General features: G+C 30.3%; 4 non-coding genes and 1 pseudogene across 4 annotated transcripts; 3 read left to right on the plus strand and 2 right to left on the minus strand.

The window, feature by feature from the left end:
- Nucleotides 1–5,313: 5,313 nt before the first annotated feature.
- Nucleotides 5,314–5,478, minus strand: LOC121226415 (uncharacterized; annotated as a pseudogene).
- A 669-nt stretch (nucleotides 5,479–6,147) lies between these two features.
- On the plus strand, nucleotides 6,148–6,344 carry LOC121226414 (U2 spliceosomal RNA). Its single transcript, XR_005924231.1, has one exon. It is a non-coding gene; the product is annotated as a U2 spliceosomal RNA (small nuclear RNA).
- Nucleotides 6,345–7,815: 1,471 nt separating this feature from the next.
- LOC121226417 (U4 spliceosomal RNA) lies at nucleotides 7,816–7,966 on the plus strand. Its single transcript, XR_005924233.1, has one exon. It is a non-coding gene; the product is annotated as a U4 spliceosomal RNA (small nuclear RNA).
- Nucleotides 7,967–12,650: 4,684 nt separating this feature from the next.
- On the plus strand, nucleotides 12,651–12,807 carry LOC121226421 (U1 spliceosomal RNA). The gene has a single exon (XR_005924238.1). It is a non-coding gene; the product is annotated as a U1 spliceosomal RNA (small nuclear RNA).
- Nucleotides 12,808–15,267: 2,460 nt separating this feature from the next.
- On the minus strand, nucleotides 15,268–15,417 carry LOC121226416 (U4 spliceosomal RNA). The gene has a single exon (XR_005924232.1). It is a non-coding gene; the product is annotated as a U4 spliceosomal RNA (small nuclear RNA).
- Nucleotides 15,418–16,158: the final 741 nt, after the last annotated feature.

The raw sequence follows: 16,158 nt of genomic DNA on the forward strand, positions 1-16,158 counted from the left end.
GAAGAGGAAGATTATAACTTGAGTTCTAACTTTTGGATTTTAATTGTGTTATTAATTTATTATTTTAAATTCTAAATTTAAATTCATTAATTTTTATATTTAGTTTTAAAGTTAAAGTTTTCATAGAAAATTTAATTTAAATAATATTTTTTATTTATCCTTAAAAGTATATAGTTTAAAGTTCAAATTTCAAAAATAAAACATAATATAATATTTATCATAGAAATAAATATTATTTAATTAAAATAAAATTTTTAAAGGAAAATAATATTTATCTTAATGTTAAAATTATTTTAATATTTTTCATAAATATTATCATAAAATAAATTGATCGATTTTAATGCGTAGTATAAAGTTAAAAAGTTCATGGAAATTTAATTTAAATATTAACTCAAAATAGATGAAAAATTAACAAATATTAACTTTATTAACATATAATTATTAATTTGTTAATTTTTATCTTTTTAAGTATAGCAAACATAAAGGTGATAAAAACACAAATTTAAAAATTAAAAGAGTATAATTAAAGGGTTAAAATCTAAAGTTAAAATTTAAAGATGATAATCATAACTTACATAAACATTTAAAGAATAAAAAAAAACTTTAGATCATAACTTACATAAATACATATCATAACTTACATAACTTACATAATACATAAATATATATCATATCATAACTTACATAAAACTTTGGATCAAATATATAAAAATCACATAAATTTGGGCAACACTATTGTTTTTCCCTACTCTTATACTTATAAATAAACAACTTACCTGAATTAGTTTACACCCATTAAATACTTGATACTTGAAATGTATTATCTATTTTAGTACAATGACATGATTTAGATCAATTTAGAACACATAAGTAACAGTAATTTATTGTCAACTTTAGACTTCAAGAACTACGAAATGGATAAGAGTTGGATGAATTTGTCAAGGGTAAGCAACGACTATCGAAATGGAGTACAAATTTTTCTAAATTTTGCATTTCAAAATGCAAGCCAAGAGAATATGATTCTTTGCCCATGTAAGAAGTGTAGCAACATCAATTGGCATATTCGTGAAGTTGTCTATGAACATCTAATTTTTGATGGCTTTATTCGGGGTATAAAAAATGGATTTTCCATGGAGAGTGTACACCTCGTAGAACCTCTTCAACGATTAATCCGGCTTATCCTCATAATGCTTACCATCAGTCTGTTAGAGAAGATGACATGAAAGGTATGTTGCATGATGCATTTAATATGCACAGTCATGGTTTGCAATCGTTTCCACTTGAAATTATTGTATCCAATGATTGTGATATTGGTGGAAATGCTTTTATTGAAACGGGAAGAAGTGTACCTGATGAAGATCCAAATGGAGAAACGGAAAAGTTCTACAAGTTACTTAATGAAATGAATGAAGAACTTTATGAGAGATCAAAATTTTCAAAATTGTCCTTTTACATTCGTCTTTTTCACTTAAAATGTTTGGGAGGGTGGACCGGAAACTCTTTTACACTGTTGTTAGAGTTTTTGAGAGACATGTTTCCGTTTGCAAAGATCCCTCATTCGTGCAAAGATATGAAGAAACTGATAAAAGATTTAGGCCTTGGTACGACAAATTCATAGTTGCCCAAATGACTACATGTTGCCTAAATTCATAGTTCCACTAATACCAAGGCTTCAAAGGCTTTTCATGTCATCAAAGACAGCCGAGTCTATAAGGTGGCATCATGATCGATGAACCAATGATGGATTATTAAGGCATCCTACAGATTCTTTAGCTTGGAAATCATTTGACAGTAAATTTCCAAGCTTTGTAAGCGATCCTCGGAATGTGAGGCTTGGGCTAGCATCTGACGGATTTAATCCTTTTAAAATCATGAGTACTTCGTACAGTACTTGACCTGTAGTGCTTGTTCCTTACAACTTGCCTCCATAGATTTGCATGAATCAATCTTCTTTTATCTTATCTATGATTATCCCTGGAGAGAAAGGCCCCGAAAATGATATTGACATTTATATGCAGGAACTTATTGAAGAGTTGAAACAGTTATGGGCGAGTGTTGAAACATATGATGTCTTGAGAAAGGAGAACTTTTATTTGCTTACAGCTTTGTTGTGGACTATTAATGATTTCTCGGCTTATGTCAATTTATTTGGTTGGAGTACCAAAGGACGTTATGCTTGTCCTTGTTGTGTGGCGTAAACATGTTTGAAGTGATTATATACTGGGAAGAAGTTCTCTTATACGGGGCATCGTCGATGGTTAAATGGAAATCATAGATTTAGATTTCAGAGGACTTTATTTGATTGTACTGAAGAGAGGTTGGTGGATGAGAAGTGAATAGGGAAAGGTTTTCTAAACTAACTTCGATGCCCTCTTAGGCTTCCTTCATCTCCCTTTTATAGGAGAATTCTTGAACTCTATTTAATTTTCTTTGAATCTCGCACAGTTTTTCTGATAAGGATAATGTCTCATCATTGATTTGACATGGTTGCTTCCACGTTGCTTCCTTTTTTGTCTGCACCTAGATGTCGTTTTCCCAAGTTGCTTTCTTGGATGTAATTTTCCCATGTAGCTTCCTTTTTTGTTTTCACTTGGATGTCGTTTTCCCAAGTTGCTTCCTTGATATTTTAATTGGTTTTTTCCAATTGGCTTTTATCCTTCTTGAATATTAACTAGATTCATTTCCTCCATTTCATCTAGCTGTAATGAATCTATTGACAGTCTTGGTGAGTTCTAATTTTCCCACGTATTTTTGATTTCTTCTATTATGTGTGATGAAATATCATCAATCTCCATGTCAGCTATCTTTTTTAATAGTTGCACGGATTCTTCGTCTCTATCATCTTGAGTGTTTCCAGTATCATATGCCAATATTCTTCTTCCATCAGTCCATAGGCTATAAGTTTTTTGTTGAAGTAAATATTGGACTTTGGTCATTAAATCTATTCTTGTTTGGATATGATAATAACTGAGATTATTATAACACTTGTCAATATTTTTTGTCAAGTTTCTTTTTTCTTCTTTAGTTACTGAAAGGTTCGGACCTCCAATCATTTTTTAATGATCCAAATTTGATATGGCTGATAAAATTTTTCTTTTTTAGCTATACCATTAAGACTACTGATTTCAAGATGAAAATAATAATAAAAATCATCTTCATTTATCATACGTAATAATATAGATTTAATAAATGCAGAAAAATCTTTTAATAAATGGAAAGAAAAATTTTGAATTTTTATTTCTTTAACAAAACCCAATACTACTTATATCAAATGGTTCATGATCAAGTCTAAATTTTATAGTAGGGAATTTTTTATTTAAATCGTTTGTAATAACATAGGCTTGTAAAAAATATTCTGAAAAAGCTTTTTGAAATTGAACTTGCTGTTTGCAGATAGCTCCATTTATTTTTGTAAATATTTCCACTGGTAAAATTTTTCTAGCCTTATTATATAAACATAACCTAAACATTTTATTCATAATAGGGCTATTTGTTCCTTTATTAATAAAATACTGACATATATCAAGAAGATTGTTTATCTCCTTAATATCTAAATAACTGATTTCTAGTTCTTCCCAATCTCGATATAAAATAGATTTTAATAATAAATCATGACCTTCTTATTCTTTAGTTATTTTTTCAACTAGAAATTGTGAAAGCTTAGTAAGAGCTCTCCTGAAATTAGCTATTTATTCAGTAATATGGGTTTCCATATATCATTAATAAAATTATATAATTCTGATGGTAAGTCTAAATTATAAAAAGATTTTATTTCCTGAATTTGTTGTGGTTTCAACAAATTTTCTGATGCACAAAATTTTTCTGCTCCTTTATAATTTCAGTATAACCAGCTTGATATGCTGAATTTGGATCTTGAGACTAAGGGAATTGACTTTACCGGTTGTGGTGTAAATGATAAATGAGTTCCAACTGGTTGTCTTACCATTGGATATAGAATCCTTGGTTAGGATAAAAAGATACTTGAGAAGGTATTGTCACAAATCCTTGATTAGGATTTGTCGATTTGAATGTTTTCCCTTTGTTGGGCCTTTTATGAACAGTAGTCCATTTATCGACTTTTTCTAGAGGTTTTTTACCTCTATCCATATGGCATGCTAAGATAATCAACAATAATATTGTTAGTACCTTTAGACGTATAAGACTTCAAAATTAAAATTACATAATTTATTATATCATCTAATTCTTCGAGGTACCACTTTTATTAGTAAGAAAATGATTAACTGCCTGATTATCAGTTTTGATAATAAAAATTTCAGATGCTAAATATATAAGAAAGTGTTTTTATTCCTCTCTTTATTGCTAATAATTCTTTTTCATATATGACATAATTAATTTCATTTGGTTTAAATTTCCCCGAACTATATCCACATATTAATTCTTCTTTATTTATTGTTCTAGCTTTTAAAATACAACCCCAATAATTTTGTGAGGCGTCTGTTTCTAAAATTAATTTATCACCTTATTTAGGTAAATAAACTTTTGGAATTTGATTAATTTCAGATTTTAAATTTTTTTATGATTTTCGAGTCTATTTTAGACCAGATAAAAGGTTTATCGCCATTGATAAAACTAAATAATGAAAATAGTTATAATCTAATTAACATTTATTACTTAAAAGATTTAGTTAAAATAATTAGAATTGAAGTAAAGTTGTTTATCTACTCCTATTTTCTCAGATTGAGCACATTTCCTGTACAAATTAGACATTCAAAGCGAAAACAGACAATTCATGTTATATGAATACAATTTTCTATTATACCAACTCTACTTCAACAAAATTTGTTGCTAATGGAATAAATCTTGATCAATTAATCTATTCAATTATGTACTTTATACTATGAATCATATGACTTACACTAAATAGATTTAGATAGGCTTTCAACCCCTTTGAAATAGAGATTAGATATGACAGATTTATATATATATATAGATATGATTAAAGAGATATTTTAATCTTTCAAAAATCATGCAAGAACAATACATTTAATTAGATAAGATGAAAATACCACATAAATTGGGGTGTATTAAATATGGAAACGATGGATTTTATATTTACCGGCACTTTAAAGGACTAATATTTAATATCGAAAAGTATTTAATAGATTTTTATAAAATGAAGAAAAATGCTAATTGATTAAAATAAAATTTTTATAAATAGAAATCGAGATTGAAAAATGTTCATTAGTGCTTATAAGCATTGAAAGTTAGAAATATCTTAAACCCTTATGCCCCGAACACAATCTAAGCCAACAACTTGGACCTACATCCCTACCACATGACAAACAAAACCTAAAGGTGTTGCATAAGGAGAGAGCATATAATAACAGCTTTTGAAGCTGTTTACCCATATGGAAAAAATAATTATATCCTACGCGAACGCAATGGGGACGTATCAGATATTAAACTGATAGAAACAGATACTACTCTTGATCTTAGCCAAAAGGTCGAGAAAAGGATCAATAAATGTCTAGATTTATATTTTATAATGTACCTTCGCCTCACCCTTTGCTTGTGCTCTCGATATGGGTCTTGGAGTAGGTCTGAACATTTGTTGCTATGGACAGAATGTATATAATTTTTTCTGCACCCCCACATGGGATGCTGGTGATTTTGCACGTGAAAATGTTTGGATAATATAACTATAGTTCACTTATTGCAGCCTATACTGATCATAAGCTGGAGAAGCATGTAGATTAGACCTGCAACTACGCGATGGAATTGGTAAGCCATTAAATAAAACAACAATTTGCAACATGTGTAAAGATAGAAACCTTTGCAAAAGTATACAAACAGAAACTTCCATGTAATGTAAACCTTACAGTTTGCGAATTCTTCTTTAGTATTTAATGGCTTACCTACCAATATTGCATAGTTGGAAAGACTGATTGCTTCTTCATCTTTTGACCTATATCAAGCTGCAATAAGAGGACTAGTGTTATAATATCCAAAAATTTACATGTGCAAATTCACCAACATGCAATGTGCTGTGCAGGAAAAATTATACTAGTTTTGTCCATAGCAAACTAAAAGTTCCTTCTGACATAGTCGAAATCCCATATAGAGAGCGCAAGCCAAGGGTAAGGCAGAGACGCATTATAAAAGAAATATCAAGATGAGTTTAAGCTCATACCTTTCTCGGCCTTTTGGCTAAGATCAAGTGTAGTATCTGTTCTTATCAGTTTAATATCTGATACGTGGATCATTGATCCGCATGATATTAAATCAATATTTTTAGGGGGAGAGCTCATTAACAATAGCTTGCTATTGGGGTTCTCGAGTGTCGTCTTTGTTTTGCACTGCTGCATCGTTCTGGCACACCCCTCCGATTGTAGTTTTAACCTTTGGAACCAATAGACGGTAGCTTCTTGTTCGGATTGTATTAATAATTGAGGTGTAAAGCTGTTTAAAGACACTATTTTAAGGGTTAATGTACTTGAGGTTTAGTCCAAACCATAGGGCTATAATTTCTCATTATTTTCATCTGCATTACTTAGTTGCTGTTTGCCCTCCTGGATTAGTTAATTGTTTGAAGTAATGGATGGTATCTAATTTAATTTCTGAAGTTCATTGAAGAATTGTTGTTTCAATTTGTAGTTGGCGCATAGAATTGCCGTTCAATCATTTAATTGGCTTTTCAGTTCTACGTTCTAATCATTTAAATTGAACCTAGAAGCTATTTGATTTTAAAATTTCACTGTTTTACGATAATAGAAACAATGCTTACTATTTGTATATAACATTTACATGGCTTCACACACATGGTGCCGTGTTCTTCAATTAAATACCACGTAATCGAGATGGAGTTTGGAACTTGTACACTAAGGCTGTTGTCTTTGTGAAGCTGATGGAGGATCTTCATCAATTGAGTGAACTTAGGGTTCTAAACTCGGAGGTATTGGAGTTGGATAAATGCTTGACTAATCTCAGAGGAAGACTTGAAGGCAACGAGTGTCTTTATGGTGGCATTCTTGTGAATGTGTCATGGTGTCTTTATGGTGTTGTTCCGCAACGCCAACAGCATGGCTAATGCCGAGTTTTGATCGTGCTCGTGTGGTGGTGATTTTTCTCTAGTTGACTTTTAGAGCTGTTTTATGTGGCTTGTTTTATATGGTTTACTGGTGTTTTCTGGTTTTATTTTGGTGTATCCTTTCGGTTGGGTTATTTTTATGTTGTTTTATCTTTGTAATCCCACTGTTTTCAGTGGTTGTTTTATTTTTAATATAATCATTTTGATGGCCGAGCAAAAAAAGTAGTAAAAAAAAATTTAATGCCAGGCTTTAAATTTCAATTTCTTAAAACATTTTCTTTTACAATTTGAAGTACTAAACATGGCGCTCAAAATCCACCTCAACTCATTTGCATCAGCAATGACCTCCATATTCGATATATTTTTAATTGATGATAAAGTATTATTATATTTATATTTTAAATTTAATTTTTACTCAATCATGTTTTAGCATTTTACTTTGTAACTTATAATTATTTAGAAAAATTGAAACTTCAAAATAATTCAACCACTAAAAGTGGCTGACTTGAATAGAAGACAAGTAAAAAAAAATCATATGTATCGTATTTTTATATTATTATTATTTAATATAGGTAAAAAGTTTTAATTACACATTTATTCATTTAATTTTCTTGTGAAGTTAAACAAAAAAAAAACTACACTAGAAGCTAAACAAGGATACAACAAAATATACAAAATTAGGCTATTATATCCCACATGTGCTGGACAATAACTCAGACAAATCTTGCACCTGCTATAAAATGAAGCTAAAAAGGTCTGGTCAAGCCATCTTTGCGCTTGGGGCAATGACGCAGCTAGTGAGGTTTTAACCGAGGCGCGTCTATTGCTGGTTGAAAACTATTTCCAAACCCCCTCTTAGGCCTGGGTTCTGCCCTGGCCTTTGAGAATTTCTGGAAGGGTTCCCTTTTGGGTAAAACCCTACAATTTCTAGTTAATTACTTTGCTCTTCTTTTTCCCCTTAAAATTAAGATGGAACAATTTGTTTATGAAATTAAGGTGTTCAAAATATTTGAAGGATTTAGCATTTTAATATTTATTTTATTTGTAAGAGATTAGTGTTTAAAAATACAGACAATAGCAATTCAAATAATCAAATTTATTCATTTGATGAAGTGTTGGACATAATAATGAGAGATTGTGATAAACTTGTTGAGCAAGGTTATGAAAATGGAGTGTAGGAATACACCTTCTAAGTTAGATGAAAATAGCACTTAAATTCGGTCTATTGAAATATATAACTTTAATAAATTCGGTGTTTAAAATTTCTGACTGAGTTAACATAGTAATTACTACCAGAGATAATAAAAAGAAAACGTAAAATAGAATAGAAAAAGCAGAAACTAAAAGTAATGAAAGAGCAATAAAAATTGAGAATTGGAAAAGAAGAATAATAAGTATTACATGGCTAACAAACCTCTTGACCAATGATAAGAAAGTTGTAAGCTTGATTTATTGTGAGAACTTGATGAGGTGTTAAGCAACTATGAGAGGTTGTGATAAACTGGTTGAATAAGGTTACTGGAATGAAGTGTAAGAATACACATTCTAAATTCAATCGTATGGATGGAGTATGGCTCGGATTATATGGATGGAGTAAGCTTGGTTTCAATTCACTTTCATATGAGTTGCACCATTTTTCCCTCTTTTCATGGCTTCATACTCTTCTATAGGTTGTTTGTTTAGGGAACTTGGGTCTTTCTTCTGAAAACATAACATTTTAACCACGATGAGATTCCTAACCTTGTTTTCCAAAGTAGAACGACTGTTTGTTGAGTTTCAATAATTTTTATAATTGTAACGATCCGGTTTCTAGTGGTGTCAAAAAAGACGGGTTTGAGACTCCATTTCCGTAAACCAATCCCGTAAATATTATTAAATACTTACAAAGTTATTATATAAGTGAATTGAATTTTGGATAAGTAATTTAGTCGAAATTGTGTTTAATTAAGGTTTAGTGACTAAATTCTAAAGTCCAATCACTATAGATTTTTAATTAAGAAATGACTTGAGGACTGACATTGTAATTAACCAAAGATCCAAAATAGCAATTAAATCATATTTAAATGAAAAATAGTGAACGGTAAGATTATTTAGTCACTAACCTAAGTTAATTACGGTTAAATTAGTTAAAACATAAGTAATTAAACTAAATTACAAATTAATCCTATTATAAATAAGACAATTTGGTGGAATGAAAGAGAAACTTTCTGTCATCTTCCACCTACAAACCATGAAGAGAAAAACAAAAGGTTCCAAGGGTTTTCAAAGTTTTGGTCACTAATTAGATGTTACAATCAAGTCATTTTCTTGTAATTTTTATGTTTTTGAGGTCATGGGAGCTTGATTTAGCTTACCCATGTACCAATTTGTAAAACTGTTAAAGTTTTAGAAAGTTGCCATTGTTAATTTCTTGAAGTTTTAGGTGTTAAATTGATAGATTTTAAGTTTAGATGTGAAAAAAGGACTGAATTGTAAAGTTAATTTATAACTTTTTACATTAGGGACTAAACTATATAAAATATTAAATTGGCAGTAGAAATAAGAAATAGGAGGTCTCTGATAAGCATTAGTGAAATTAGATTTCAATTTGGAGCTTTAAATTGAAAGTTAGGTTAGTCTCGGTTTTAGGGACTAAATTGGATAATTGTAAAATATATGTGACTTTGTAATTATTTGTGATTTGAGCTGGAATTTAATATTATGTATTGTCAGGTTATTATTCGTAGCAAAATACGATGCAGGAACGTCAATAGGGAGAGGAAAGATGAAAGCCGATGACGAGTAACTCGAGTGTTCGATTTGTATTTCTATGATTTGATTAATTTCAATTGTTGCATGGTTACCTTGTTTTGCATGTTATGGTAATGAGGTGAGTTAAAAATGATTAATCAAACTGAACTAATACGATGTTGGTTGATTATCAAGATAAAAGGTAAAATTGAATAAAATTAAAAATAATATCACTTGATGAAAATACGAAATTGGCTTGACTCATGTTATGATATATATATGAATTGATGAATTGGTTGATGAATTGAAAATGATGAGTTATAAATTGAGCTATATTATGATTTGGATAATTGGTTACCCTATTAATTATTCGTGCAAAGTTGGATTTAGCTGACATCCCATAGGATAGATTAAGTATGGGTTGCTTCAACTACGTGTTGATGAGCGTTGGACACAACTTTTACTTCGATTATACCGATGAGCGCTAGATACAATTTATTTACTTTAGATTTTCCAATGAGGTATTGGATGCTAAGTTGGTGTGTTGGTTAGATCCATGTATCTGTTCGAGCCCGAGTCAGGTTAATAAGGGAATAATAATATGTATATACATTGCAAATTTGTTGAAAGATGATTGGAATTGATTATATGCTACTAAGTTGGATTACAAGCACTTTTATACGACATTAAATGTCGAGATATATAAAAGGTTACGCAAAATGAATAACTAGCCAGAAAGTCAATTCGTAAGGTTTGGAATGTATCATTTGACTTGGTAATGAAAAGTGACATAATTATTTTTATAAGTTGTATTTATACAATTCATTCAGAATTGAAATTTTGGTACGCAATTGATTATTTAGTGTGTTATTTTGATTTGAATTATAAAAATACCATTGAGCTTTATCGCTCAATGTACGGTTTTGTTTTTCGTGCGTAGACTAGGTACAATTCAAGATCCCAAGCATCGACTTCAACATCCAACCAAAAATCCTGGACTCAACAATGTTGGTGAACCTCTTTTGTTAGTTATATGACATGTACCTAGTAGAGTCATTTTGGTATTTTACTAATGGTAAACGTGGATTATATGTAGTTGAATGAAATGTGTTAGGTAGATAGTTTATAAGTAATATGGCATAGATATTTTAATTATTAACGTACTAATGAACTTGAGAAGTTGCTTGAATGGTATTGATATTGACTATTGATGGCTTGAACATGTATGGTAATGATTGTAAAGAAATTGTAGGTTGATGCCCATTAGGAATTGCAAAAACAGTGTGTGATATTGCGATGTCGTTTGAATGTCATCGCGACGAGAAAAGACCTATAATGTCACGACAAGATGAGGGACCTCGTTGTCTCGATGAGGCCAACACAATAAGCGGCATCGTGATGTTAAGTGGTCTAACGTCATGATGTGACAAACTGTTTAGTGACATCACGACGTTCAAATGTTAATGTCACGACGTCAATCCTATATTTTGAAACTTTTACAATTTGGTCCTTTGACCTCAAGTTACTATTTGAACTTTAGAAAGTTAGTGTAAGACTCGTAAATGATTGCATATTGTATTGAACATATGTTTTTGGTTGAATTTAAGCATTAAATGGTATGTTTTGATTATGATTGATCGTAGTTGCTTCGGCAACGAATGTGGCACATTGCAATTTGAACTCGGCAACCGAGTCGGGTATAGGGTGTTACAATAATGATAGTTATAGTTCTCATTAATATTACTAGATTTTATCGCACCACAATGTGGGTGAACAAAAATATTTGATAATTAAAACATATCTATAAAAATATGGGTTAGTATTTGGTATACTTGTAGTATACTTTTTTTTATTTCACAAGTAGCTTTAAAAAATTGCTACATGTCTCCTTTTTAAATATTTTATTATACCCCTGTAGGACGCTTGTCAACCTCCTGACCTTACTTATGAAGTCTAAAAACGCCATTAGCAGTATACCAAATATTTCCCTAAAATATATCAACAAATTATATGAAAATATGAAAATATATTAATTACCCTTTTAAGGTAAGGGTATTTTAGGATAGATGTTAGCTTGGATAGGGAGATTTACAAGGCTTTGGTTGAATAAGCATAAGGAGGTGATTTGAAAAAGCTAAAATAGAAATTTGGTGTGGATTATAGGAATTGAGATAAGTTAATGCTTTGTTCATCCACTATTTTCCTTGGATTGAGCATTAAACTAACAAAGAGAAAAGGGCCAAATCATATCTAATGAATACCATTTTTTACTATGTAAACTCTACTCCAATAAAATTTGTTGTTTAGGGAAAAAATCCTTTTCAATTAATTTGTTTAAATAAGTACTTTTATTATGAATTAAGTAGGATCAGATAGGTTTTCGGTGTTTCTTTCCTTGAAATAGAGGTTGTATGATGGATTTATACACTTAATAATTTTAAATCAAATTTTATTTAAAAAAGGTATTTTAATCTTAAATCACTTAATAATCTTAAATCGAATTTGATTAGAAACAGGGATTTCAATCTTAAATTAGTGACGAAGAAAATATCACTTGAATTCAAGTGTATTATACATGGTAACAATGAGTATACTTCTTATATTTATAGGTATTTTAAAAGATCGATATTTGGTATTGAGAAGTATTTAACATATCACTATAAAATTAAGAACAATGTTGATAAAAAAAACTATTATTATTGACAGAAATCAAGATTGGGAAATGTTAATAATTAGTGTTTAGAAGTATTGAAAGGTAAAAATGTTCTAAATCTTTATGCCCACAATGCAACCTGAATCCCACATTGCTAGCGTATGGTAAACAAACATAAAGGGTGGTGTATAAGGAGAGAGGATAGAGCAACATTAAAACATACTTACCTGGACGGGGTCAATGAGTGATCAGGAAGACTCATGGCCTAGAGCAGTGACCTCCATTGCACTTGGGAGGGGTGCTGCTTTAAGGTCTCCCAAGAGGAGAGCCTACGTCATAATTGTGGCAGTGGGGCTTGCGTTCGCGCAGCCTCTATCAATTCAAGTGAAAGTAATTGATATCAAATTTAGGATATAATTCTTTGTTCTATATGGATAAACAGCTTCAAAATCTCGAAAAGAGTGTAGAAAGTGTGTGAGTGAACATTGTACCATTCCATGCTTTAGTTGATACCAGCAGGAAACGATCCTCTACAGCTTCAGTAGGGTCAAAGGCAAATATCAGTTGGTTTCAACTGTCAAGCATACTTAAGAACACCTAGGTAGCCTCCCAAAAATTCCAGGCGGGCAGGTAAGAGGAGACAGACATAATTTCTTTTTAGCTGAAAAGAGAATTAAGATAATAATTCAATTCAGAATGTTCACAAATAAATATGTTTACAAATCTACCTTTTGAAAATTATGTCATAGTAACGATACCACTGCAATGGGCTTTGAAACCTTTTTTTTTCTTAAAAATTCCTAAAGTAAAGATTGAAGCCTTTGCAAAACCATACAAACAGAATCTAATCCCTTCACACATACATTTTGCAAATTGTTGTTTTATTTAATGGCTTACCAATACCATTGCGTAGTTGCAGTCTAATCGACATGCTCCTGCTTGATTAATTCAAAAGTTCGATCAATTTAACTTGTACACAGATAACTTGTTCACTCGTTTGTTAATTTCTAATTAACCAAATCAACCAATTCATCAATTCATATATATATCATAACATGATCAAGCCAATCATCAAGGAAATTTAATTACATATTACAAATCAAAAATCGAACAATAACATTTAAACTCAACCAAAAAAAAAAAAAAAAAGAAAAAAAAAAAAAAAAAAACATCGAGTTATAGGTCATCTTTTATGATTCCATATTTACGAAAAAAACAAACATAATAAAATAGTCAATCACATAATCAAGTCACATATATTTTACAATTATCCAATTTAGTCCCTAAAACCGAGACTAACCTAACTTTCAATTTAAAGCTCCAAATTGAAATCTAATTCACTAATGCTATCAGAGACCTCCTATTTCTTATTCTACTGCCAATTTAATATTTATATAGTTTAGTCCTAATGTAAAAAGTTATAAATAACTTTACAATTCAGCCTTTTTCACATCAAACTAAAATCTATCAATTTAACACCTAAACTCAAGAACACAATGGCAACTTCAAAACTTAAATTACAAATGGTACATGGAAGCAAATCAGCTCCCATACCTCAAAAACATAAAAATTACAAGAAAAACTTGAACACTTAATAGGACCAAAACTTAAACCCTGAAACTTGTTTTCTTCTGTGTAGGAAGAACAATTCTACCAAAAGGACTATTAATAGTTTTACTGTGATACTTTTTTAAATAATACCTATAACTTCGTTAGGACTTAATCTTACCTCACTATTTTTTCTATTTAAATTATATTAATGCTATTTGGATCTTTGGTTATCATCATAAATCATTCTTAATTAAAAATCTATAGGATTGACTTTAAATTTAGTCATAAACCTTAATTACACAATTTTCGACTTAAATTACTTTATCCAAATTCAATCACATTAAAACTTTATATTTAATAATATTACGGATTGTTACGGAAAGAGCTCAACCCTCTTTTTGACACCACTAGAAACCGGATGTTACAGATTATAAAAAATTATGAAACCAACAACAGTCGTTCTACTGGAAAATCAGTTAGGAATCTCATCGGGGTAAAATGTATTTTCAGAAGAAAGACCCAAGTCCCCCTAAAAACAACCTAAGAAGATATGAAGCCATAAAAGAGGGAAATGGCAACTCATATGAAAGTGAATTGAAACCAAGCTTACTCCATCCATATAATCCGAGCCATACTCCATCCATACGATTGAATTTAGAATGTGTATTCTTACACTTCATTCCAGTAACCTTATTCAACCAGTTTATCACAACCTCTCATAGTTGCTTAACACCTCATCAAGTTCTCACAATAAATCAAGCTTACAACTTTCTTATCATTGGTCAAGAGGTTTGTTAGCCATGTAATACTTATTATTCTTCTTTTCCAATTCTCAATTTTTATTGCTCTTTCATTACTTTTAGTTTCTGCTTTTTCTATTCTATTTTACGTTTTCTTTTTATTATCTCTGGTAGTAAATTACTATGTTAACTCAGTCAGAAATTTTAAACACCGAATTTATTAAAGTTAATATTTCAATAGACCGAATTTAAGTGCTATTTTCATCTAACTTAGAAGGTGTATTCCTACACTCCATTTTCATAACCTTGCTCAACAAGTTTATCACAATCTCTCATTATTATGTCCAACACTTCATCAAATGAATAAATTTGATTATTTGAATTGCTATTGTCTGTATTTTTAAACACTAATCTCTTACAAATAAAATAAATATTAAAATGCTAAATCCTTCAAATATTTTGAACACCTTAATTTCATAAACAAATTGTTCCATCTTAATTTTAAGGGGAAAAAGAAGAGCAAAGTAATTAACTAGAAATTGTAGGGTTTTACCCAGAAGGGAACCCTTCCAGAAATTCTCAAAGGCCAGGGCAGAACCCAGGCCTAAGAGGGGGTTTGGAAATAGTTTTCAACCAGCAATAGACGCGCCTCGGTTAAAACCTCACTAGCTGCGTCATTGCCCAAGCGCAAAGATGGCTTGACCAGACCTTTTTAGCTTCATTTTATAGCAGGTGCAAGATTTGTCTGAGTTATTGTCCAGCACATGTGGGATATAATAGCCTAATTTTGTATATTTTGTTGTATCCTTGTTTAGCTTCTAGTGTAGTTTTTTTTTTGTTTAACTTCACAAGAAAATTAAATGAATAAATGTGTAATTAAAACTTTTACTATATTAAATAATAATAATATAAAAATACGATACATATGATTTTTTTTTACTTGTCTTCTATTCAAGTCAGCCACTTTTAGTGGTTGAATTATTTTGAAGTTTCAATTTTTCTAAATAATTATAAGTTACAAAGTAAAATGCTAAAACATGATTTGAGTAAAATTAAATTTAAAATATAAAATATAATAATACTTTATCATCAATTAAAAATATATCGAATATGGAGGTCATTGCTGATGCAAATGAGTTGAGGTGGATTTTGAGCGCCATGTTTAGTACTTCAATTGTAAAAGAAAATGTTTTTAAGAAATTGAAATTTAAAGCCTGGCATTAAATTTTTTTTACTACTTTTGCTCGCCATCAAAATGATTATATTAAAAATAAAACAACCACTGAAAACAGTGGGATTACAAAGATAAAACAACATAAAATAACCCAACCAAAAGGAACACCAAAATAAAACCAGAAAACACCAGTAAACCCATATAAAACAAGCCACATAAAACAGCTCTAAAAGTCAACTAGAGAAAAATCACCACACACGAG

Source organism: Gossypium hirsutum, unplaced genomic scaffold, assembly GCF_007990345.1.
Source record: "Gossypium hirsutum isolate 1008001.06 unplaced genomic scaffold, Gossypium_hirsutum_v2.1 scaffold_169, whole genome shotgun sequence".
NCBI lineage: Eukaryota > Viridiplantae > Streptophyta > Magnoliopsida > Malvales > Malvaceae > Gossypium > Gossypium hirsutum.